General features: G+C 30.3%; 1 long non-coding RNA gene across 4 annotated transcripts; it reads left to right on the forward strand.

Annotated features, from left to right (window-relative positions):
- Positions 1 to 1725: 1725 nt before the first annotated feature.
- Positions 1726 to 4475, forward strand: LOC114754748 (uncharacterized). 4 transcript variants are annotated; one of them, XR_003741243.1, is made up of 3 exons: positions 1726 to 2210; positions 3612 to 3711; positions 4229 to 4475. It is a non-coding gene; the product is annotated as an uncharacterized LOC114754748 (long non-coding RNA). The 4 variants fall into 4 exon arrangements; XR_003741245.1 differs by having other exon boundaries at positions 3612 to 3706; positions 4247 to 4475; XR_003741244.1 differs by having other exon boundaries at positions 3612 to 3706; positions 4250 to 4475.
- The last annotated feature ends 5277 nt before the right edge of the window (positions 4476 to 9752 follow it).

The following is a 9752-nucleotide window of genomic DNA, read 5'->3' on the forward strand; positions in this document are numbered from 1 at the left end:
AGAAGAAAATTGATATCCTTATTAGACACTTTTTTGAAATTGATTATATTTTTTTGAGGTTGTGAACTTAAATTAAAAATATGAATATAATTCGTAATATGATTTTATTTTCTTGTTACAATATGATTAATTTTTTTGTCAGATTGCTGCTCTTTCTTTCAACATTAGTGTCAAATAAGTGTCTTTAGATATGATAACATATGTGAAAAGTTTCTTTAGATATGATGAGATATGTGGAAAACGTAAAGACATGTTGAACTTTTACCTAATTGATAACTTGTTTAACAACATATTGAAATATTATTTATTGACTTATTTTCATTGAATGAATAATAAGGGCGCCATAAACTATAGAGTTAAGCTGGAAACCTAATAACGAGGTCAATTTAGCTCAATTTGCATATATTTGATCTGTTCGAAAAAAAGAAAGTTTAAAAGAAGTTTTGGCAAGGTTAGTTTAGATCCAAAAGCGAGTATGTTGGGTTAGCTTCATTATTTGATTGAATTACTCAACTGATGACCCATGTTATTAAATATAATCTATAGTGTGTGTGTATATCCTAATTTTCGTTTGCAACTTGGAGTAATAGTAAATGCTCATTTGATAATGAAATTATATATAAGAATATCTAAGATAAATAAAGGGATGGTAAAGTATAAAAAGAGAATCAATATCTTGAATTTCTAAAACAATAATTATAAATATTTTGAATTTCTTTTTAGTCATCCTGAAATTGAGAAATGATAATTAGAAAAGAAAATTAGAGATTATAGAGTAGATCTAAGACTATAATAAGAAAAATCTTATTAGATCTAAAAATATTTGATTAGAATATTATAAAAAGCTTGACAACTTTACTTAAGAAAAAAAATTTCATCCTGGTAACATATAAGTTAGAGATTCTGCCCCTATCATTATAATCCTGTAGATTATATTTAATTTGTAAATTTCATATTTAAATATATCTATATTTTATTGTCAAATATTTCAAATATATTTGTATTAAATTTGATAAAAATATTTCGAATAAACTGCTGTTTAAATCTTTATTATTGAAGTGTCTTATATTTATGTTTTTTGTTTTAACTTTATTATATTCTTTTTAATGCTTATTTCTTGATATATCTTATATTTATATCACTATATATATATATGTATGATATTAGTTTAACATTATTGGACAGTATTTCTATATTATTATTACTATTTAGGTTTTGAGGTATGTATTAATTTTCTCTAATTACATGCTTAGATGGCAAAAATTGCTGGTAAAAAAAAGGAGGGAAAGTTGAGAGGGAAGGTATTGAAAGATAAAGTGTGTGTGAGAGAGATGTGATATAATTAAAAGTGAGATAATATATGTGAGAGAGAGGTATTATAATTAAAAGGAATAATTTTAATAATTAATTTATCATTTTAATGCTAAGTATATTTTCTATAATAACAATTTTATTTTATAATTTTTTACTAAAGAAACATTTAATTAGATTTTATATCTATATGTGTGTGAAAAATCTTGCTCCTCCAACATATTCGCATGTTCCCTCCATTTGCAAAGGCAAAATTCATTTTCCCTCCACAAATATCACAAATTTGCTCTCTTTAGGATTTTTTTTCTAATTTCCTTCTTTTAAAAAATTACAAGAATCGCAAGAGGAGGAGCCATACCACTTCTAAGGGTTTCCTCAATGCCTAAGGGTTTATTTCTCTGATGAAACCCCTTCACCATCGTCTGCTAGTCCAACAAAGGCACCTCCAATCCTCCACTCCTACTCTTCTTCCATTTCTCCTCCTTAGATCAAATCGCGCCTGAATGTGTAGGTTTTGAGACTCAGAGTGTCGGCCTTCCATTCGCGTTGTTGTGTCCATTCACATTCTTCGGTCTCCTCTTCAAAGTTTAGATTCTATTCCGTTCTGTCAGCCTCCTCTATTTTCATCGTCAGCGTTCAGATTCGTCACTGGGTAGCTTCTTGGCATTCTATTTCTTGTTTTCATCTTCTGGTTTAGATTCCCTTTTAGATTTCATTTTATTTGTGGGTTAATTTTTATTTCAAGGTTCATATCTCCCTTCTAGTTTTGTTGAAAATATTTCTACTGGTACTAAGTGACTGCCTTTTAGTACTGCCTTGACTAGTGACATTGCAGAGGATTAGCACTTCATTTGGTTGATTGGATTCTCTGCAGTTCATTCTGGGAGATGGAAAATGAGGTACACATTTAGGCAAGCTTTAATGTATACTGGTCTTTGATATATATGCTTTTTTATTGGAGTTTTATATTCGTTTTATATTTATTGTTGTATACAAATGTCTGTAATTCCCAACCCTTATTCGTAACTTATGTAAATTGGGCCTTTTTGCTTTCATTTGCTTTTTTTGGTTATTCGTTTTATATTTATTGTTGTATTATTGGAATTGGCTTCTATGTAAGAAAGCTCATTCTTCGAGCTATCAAAGTACAAACATCTGATTGTGTTGTTGCTTCCATATTACGTTCATCATAATCGGTGGATGAGTGTTGTGTAATGGTGATGGCACAAGCATTTGGTTGCTCTTGACGTAAAACTCATGAAATGAGAATGTTGCAAGTTAATCATGTGTAAAGCATCCTAGTTTGTTTATTTGCATTATAGATTCAATTACCTAACTAAAAAAATTCCCCCTCATGTAAAGCTGATATAGATTTCACTCTGATAGTTGCAATGCTTCAAGGCATTTGGTAACTTATGATGAGCTTGTTAGTGTAAAATATAAATGAAGAGTATTGCCTGGATATGGCCAAAACATACTGGAATACTATTAATCTAGCAAGCAGATGATGTATCAAACTCATCATGATTTAAAAGAAATTAAAAATACTTAAAGTAGGGGAATCTTCATTGAGAACCTCATGGGGACCAGTATATCGATACTAACATGTATCAATTGAATTCCAACACCAAACTTATACTTTTACAAAATTCTTTCAATATGCATGCAGTTTCAACACTAAAACTTTAGCTCTTTAATTTATTATGGTTTATTAGCTTTAATGATTTCTAATTTTTTCCTGATTGTATTATTAATTTTATATTGTTAGGATGTCATTTCATTAGGATGGTCAAAGATCCTATCAGATTAGAATCTGATTTTGAGTTATTACTACAGGCCTAGCCCCAACTATATGCATTGATCATTCCAATGGAAATAAACAAGAGCTGAGATGTTAATCCCTTAGCAGATTACAACTTAAAAAGATTGCAAGCATCTTATCCAAAATGTCTATAATTTCAGCCTCAAACATTATGAGCATTATTACCTGAAATAGCAAAACAGTTTCCTACTGATTGAGCATTCCACAACTATTAGACAGATTTACATCACTCTTGCAATGCCATAATTGGGCAAATACATGTAAAATCTGTCATTACATGAGATGCTTGGTTGCTTAGAATATTAAGGGACTTATGATTTACGTATATATTGTCTATGTATAGAGTTACCAATTATTGAAATGCTTGGTTGCTTATGCTTGATTTATATTATATTTACCAATTATTGAAATGCTTGGTTGCTTGGTGAATGCTTTTTTTTTTTCTGGTTTTAATTTGTTGACCTGATTGTGTGTGCAGGGTTGGATTATAATAATTTGAGATGTAGCAGCTCCTTTGATAGAGTTAACTAGAGGTCTAGTGGCAACCCAAACACAAGTTGTAGAACTATTCAAGTAAGGTGACCATTTAACTGTTAGTTGGGTTGACGTATAATGTTTTGTTTTTTTTATCTAGCTTGATATATGTTGTTTGATTGTTGTTGGTAGGTAGTCTCAATACATTCCTATCTCTTACATTTTTCAGAATCTTTTTCAGTTTTTTTTTTGTACTTCAAAGCTATCTGTTAATGATTGTTTAGCAAGTCTTGTCTTTGGTAGGAGTTGTCCTTAAATAAAACTTGTTAGTTTCTTCATATACAAATGTTGCATTTAACTTTGCTTATTCATATATATGTGTGTGTGTATTTGTTTGCCATATATGTTACTTGTCTTCTCCAATTCTTACATATTATTATTGCACACCTCTTTCTTAGAATGAAACAAACGTAGAAGCATTTGAAGCAAATGGATTAGAAGTCATACTACCAATAATTGTTCATAATGATGAATTAAATAATGAAAGAGACTTTGAAATTCACTATGAAGAAGTAGACATGTTGATTGATAACATGGTTTATGATGATGATGATAATGAAGAAGAAGAAGAAGAAGAAGAAGAAGATGATGATGATGATGATGATGATCAAGAAGAAGAAGAGGAACTTCAAGATGATGAAGAAACAAAAGATAGTGAGGAAGATTCTTATATGGATGAAGATGAAGATGATGCATAAATTATGGTTGTGACATTGCATTTGTTACTTAGTTTTCAGTTTGATTGATTGCATTAACTTCTTATTTATTTTTGGGAAAATTAATTTGAGGTCCTTACAATTTTGTTCAATTTTGAATCAAGTACTTTTTTTCTTTTTTGAATCCTTTAATTTTGTGCTGTTAGATTCATTAGTCCCTACTGTTAAATAAAGATAAACACTGTTAAAAATTTTTGTTATCTTCCCATTCCCCACCATTCCCAACCTCACTGTTTTCTCCCACTTCTTCGACCATATCCCGTCTCTGCAATAGCAAGAAGGCTCACGTCTTTGATGATGCGAGTCTGTATGAAATTGGTTCATTAAACACATGAAAACCTCAAAATTTCAGCTGCATCCCCCATTTGTTTATTTGATATATTTCTTCATCTCTCACACTTATCCATTTTCCTCACACAAACTTCCCAACTGGTATTCCTCCGCCACCGTGTTATACAAGTACATTATCAAGACAATCTTGACGATGGGAAGGTGGGAGTCCGAAAGAGCTAGGAAAAAGAAATAAAAAGAGGAAATAGAGATAATGAGATCATGGGAGATCATTTGAAGACTTCAAAATGGGGTTTCTTGAAGAGTAATATTTTTCTTAGATTATACAAAGAGCCAATACAGAGCCAGAGCCCAGAGGGGAAAGAGAGAGAAGGTTGGGGGTTGTCTTACTCTTACTCACAGATCGGTGATGAACGATTCTTGTGGGATTTTAGTGCATATTTTTTGGGAGCCTGGTTTGTTTTTCAAGAGTTGTGCGAGAGAAGGATGTCAGAATCTAACTGCTGACAAGACAAAAGCAGAGATACTAGGAAGAGGTGGGAAGGTTGGGAGAATGACAGCGAAGGTGTAGATGTAACGAAAATTTTAACAGTGTATGTCATTATTTAACGGTAGGGACTAACAGAGTTAACAGCACAAAGTTAAAGGATCCAATAAAAAGGAAAAAAAGTTCAAGGATCTGATTCAAAACTGAATATAACTACGAGGACCTCCAAATTAATTTTTCCTTTATTTTTCATTTAGATTAGATTATAATTCTGTTAATTTCTAAAGAAGATTTAGTTCTTATTGATTTAGTTTTTATTCATTTATTTAATTTTGAATATGCAGAATATATATTCTGATTTATAATGCATCATTCAAACTCTGTTAAATGGAATCTTGTTTTTAACCTTAATGTTCTTAAATTTATGACATTTTATTGTATGGGATTATTTTTAAATTCCAAATTGTTTCTTATAAAAAAAATTGAACTACTTGTAGTTTATAAACTTTACTTATTATCATGAAATTTATTTCTTTCTAAACAATTTATAAAAAAAACCCATTTAAAAAAATAACTGACAAAATTTTGTTGCAAATCAAAAAATAAGCATAAAAATTGAAGAAGAAAAATTTGTACCTAATTTGCGACGGAATTTCTGTCGCAAATTCTATCGCAAATGTGTGTGAGTTAGCGACGGAAAATTCCGTCGCAAAATATAGCAAGTTAGCAACGGAATTTTCCGTCACTAAATGCGGTATTTTGCAACGGAATATTCTATCACTAATCCTACTTTATTTTCCACAGAATTTGCGATGGAATATTCTGTCACAAAGTACCGCATTTAGTGATGAAAAATTCCGTCACTAATTTGCAACCAAAAATCTGTCACAAATCCGTCACAAAATTAGCAACGGAAAATCCGTTGCCAAATTAGCGACGGAACACAATGTCTGTCGCTAAACCAATTAGTGACGAGGCTGTTTGTGGCAGAACATTTTCCGTCGCTAATTCCGTCGCTAATACTTTACCAAAGGAATTCCGTCGCAAATCGATTTAGCGACGGAATTTCCGTCGCTAATTTCCATCGCTAATAGCTTGTTTTTTGTAGTGACTTAAGCTTGTTGTTTAATTTATAGTGATATGTCAAAGTTTTAAATATTTGTCTATAAAAATTAAAATAAATTAATGGGGGTGAAAACGGATTGGGTTGGTGGGGGGAAAACAAGATAGTTGCCATTACTTAGCAAATTTTCCACAAAAGCTTTGATCTTTTTAGTTTTAGAGGGGAGACTTTGACTTTTGTGGTAAAGAAAAAATGAAGGGGAAAATTTATTTGAACATAAGCTTTATGGTTATTACATTATAAAGTTATGAGTCAAGTAAAGTCTTTCTCGTTAAAGTCCCACAATGTCCAAGTCTCCCTACACAAGGCAAAATACATTCCTATCCATGGGTCGAGCTTCACAATTATTAATAGATATTTTATATTACTTCCAATTTTTAATATAAGAATCCGTTGACTAATTTAAATAGATTAAGAAAACTAGTTAAATTAATTATTTGTATTAAATAGGTATTTTTTTCTAAAATATTCTTATTAATTAAGTTTATTAGCTAGAATTACTATTATTACAATGACTACATAAAAAAACAAATTGTTGGGAAGGAAAACAAATTGGGTTGGTGGGGAAAAAAAAAACAAGATAGCTGTCATTACTTAGCAAATTTTCTACAGGAGTTCTGATCCTTTTAGTTTTAGAGGGGTGACTTTCACTTTTGGTGTTGAGAAAATGAATGGGGAAAAATTATTGAGTAAAATACAATGACTTTCCTTACATTTTACTCTAATTATACCAACCTCTTTTTAATTTTGAAAACATACACTTAAATCCAAACATTGAGAATATTTTCAAAAGATATTTTTTAATTAAAATTTATATTTAGATATTTCTATTTACTAATTTACCCTTCATAACACAGAATCCCTAAATTTTGGCTAAAAGGTTTTGAGGAATTTACAATTTTTTGCTTACTTTTATTTCTTATTTTTACAAATAGTTATTTGTTTAGTGTTTTTATCATATTTGGATAGACAATTAATTTATTTATTTAATTTAGACATAAAAACCTTGAATGAAAATTTGATTAATTCTTTAAATAAATATATAATAGATTAAATATTTATAAATGTTTCTAACAAAATTTTTATTTCAAACTTTGAAATTATAAATTTAAATGATTTTTGCAGTATCTCAAAATTAGGTAATTTATATTATATGATGAAAAAATATTTATTTAATATAGTGTTTAGCTATTTAAAAAAATCTAAGTAAATAAGTTTCATTATGCAGTAAAAAATTAAAATTATAAAATTTAATAATATAATGAAAATTAATAAATTTTATTACATATTAAAAATTTGAAAATATATGTATTAAAATTATTTTTTTGTATCAAAAAATTATTTTGTTGACAAATATAAATGTTTAAATAACTTTTGTGTTACTAAAAGGGATTTTATATTATCAACTATCGTTTTGGCCCCACAATGTCCTGATCTCCCTCAAAAAAAGGCAAAATATATTGGGAGAATTGCAATTAGGTCCCACTCAAGGGAATTAAATGCAAAAAGGTCCTTTGAAATAATGAAATTATTCTGAAGTCCCAAGGGACCTTTTTGCAATAAATTTTATTTGTTTAATTACCAAATTACCCTTTTTTTTTTTTAACTTTGTATTGACAACTAAAAGAGCAGTGGTTGACAACTCAGGGTGCAAGGATTGACAACTATCGCAGCTGGTTTGACAACACATTTTCTCAGTATATCACACTATAAGTTATCAAAACAGTCGCGATAGTTGTCAATCCTTGCACCCTGAGTTGTCAATCACTGCTCTTTTAGTTGTCAATGCAAACTTAAAAAAAAAAAAGAAGAAGGGTAATTTCGTAAGTAAACAAATAAAATTTAATGCAAAAAAATTTTGGGACTTTAAAATAATTTTATGATTTCAAGGGACCTTTTTATATTTAATTCTCTTGACTGGGACCTAATTGCCATTTTCCCAAATATATTCTCCCGTACGTGCGTCAAGCATAGATTTGGAGATATATTTAATTACATATATATATATATTACCTCCGATCTTAATTATAAGACTTTATTTACTTTCTACAAATAATATCTTATAATTAGGACTGGAGGTAAGGGAGTATAATCAAGTTTTATATTTTTTCCTCTCTTTAATAAAAAGATCAGATGAAAAAAAATAATCTTATTATAAAATCTGCTAATATGTGTCATTTCTGGTTATTGTTTTCTTGCTTTGGAGATATGGGTATTAAAAAATGGACAGTACTGAAACCAGGTGCACAAAATAAAGTGAAAAGGCTATGGTAATAGTTAATTTCGTAGGTTAGAAATAATGATAAAATATCCAAATAGATGAATATAGGAGGCGGACAAAATGAGTAAATAAAAGAGCTCAAAAACCAGGTGCACAAAATAAAATGAAAAGGCTATGAATAGAAATAAATCATAACGGGGTAAATGAAAGTAACTAGCATGCCTTTACCCTTTTTTTTTTTTTTTAACACGCATACTTTTTAATAGGCAAGGTCTACAAGGGAAGTGAATAAGTTGCAATAGTGGATTATATACTTTGGTAAGTGTAATCCACGAGTATTTAAGGGCACACTGGATTGGCGAATGGTCAGAGATTAGACTACCCGGCTAGAGGAAATCTTTAGAATGATGGATTGCTCTGCTAAGACCAACGTGCATATGGTAATTTACGAGTTAAAAAGGAGAAATAGATAGGAGATAGAAGAACTCAAAAATAGTCAGCTGGGTTGCTGTGACCCCAGTTACTTGGGAACCTTCAAGGGTTAATTCTTCCAGAAGTATTCCCTTGAGATCAATATGGGGTGAGAAGGAAACTAAACTCCTTATTATAAGTAAGCGAAGGATGAACGGTGGTTCATTGAGAAGATGATTACGGGCTTAAGACTAGAACTGAGAAGGTATCCCCGAGATGAATTGGAAATTCAATAAAATGGTGAAAGCCTGCCGAATCACCAAGAGTAGTTAAGAGTTGTTATGATCATATCAAGACAATCTTGAGGGTTGATAAATCTCAAGCAAAGATGATGACCGAGGGAGCTTTTAGTTTTAGTGAGAGCTCGAAAAGGGCATGCACCGAGGAGAAGTGAAGATTGTTAGATAAGCATAGATTTATGAAAATTATGGGAGAAGCTACGGAGACTGGTGATACATAACAGATCAGAAGTTATACCTTCATCTTAGAAAACTGGGACACTTTACGAGGGAGTGTTGCCTTAGGGGTAGATGGAAGTTAGTGGGTCGCCCAAGGTGACTTGAGACTTGATCCATATGAATAACTGCATAGGGTGCAATATTTGATTCAGGCGTTAGTTATTGATTTATATCGAATGGGTATGATTGGCAAACGGACTTTATTAGGAAATATTATTGTGTAATTTTCACTAACACTAGAACAGTGAGCTCTAGTGTGTTTAAAGTATATTGTCTAGTGTATTTATTATTGTGCTATTTTTGATCCGCTATACATAC

This window comes from Neltuma alba, unplaced genomic scaffold (assembly GCF_004799145.2).
Source record: "Neltuma alba isolate B1F8T4 unplaced genomic scaffold, ASM479914v2 tig00010187_pilon, whole genome shotgun sequence".
In the NCBI taxonomy this organism is placed as follows: domain Eukaryota; kingdom Viridiplantae; phylum Streptophyta; class Magnoliopsida; order Fabales; family Fabaceae; genus Neltuma; species Neltuma alba.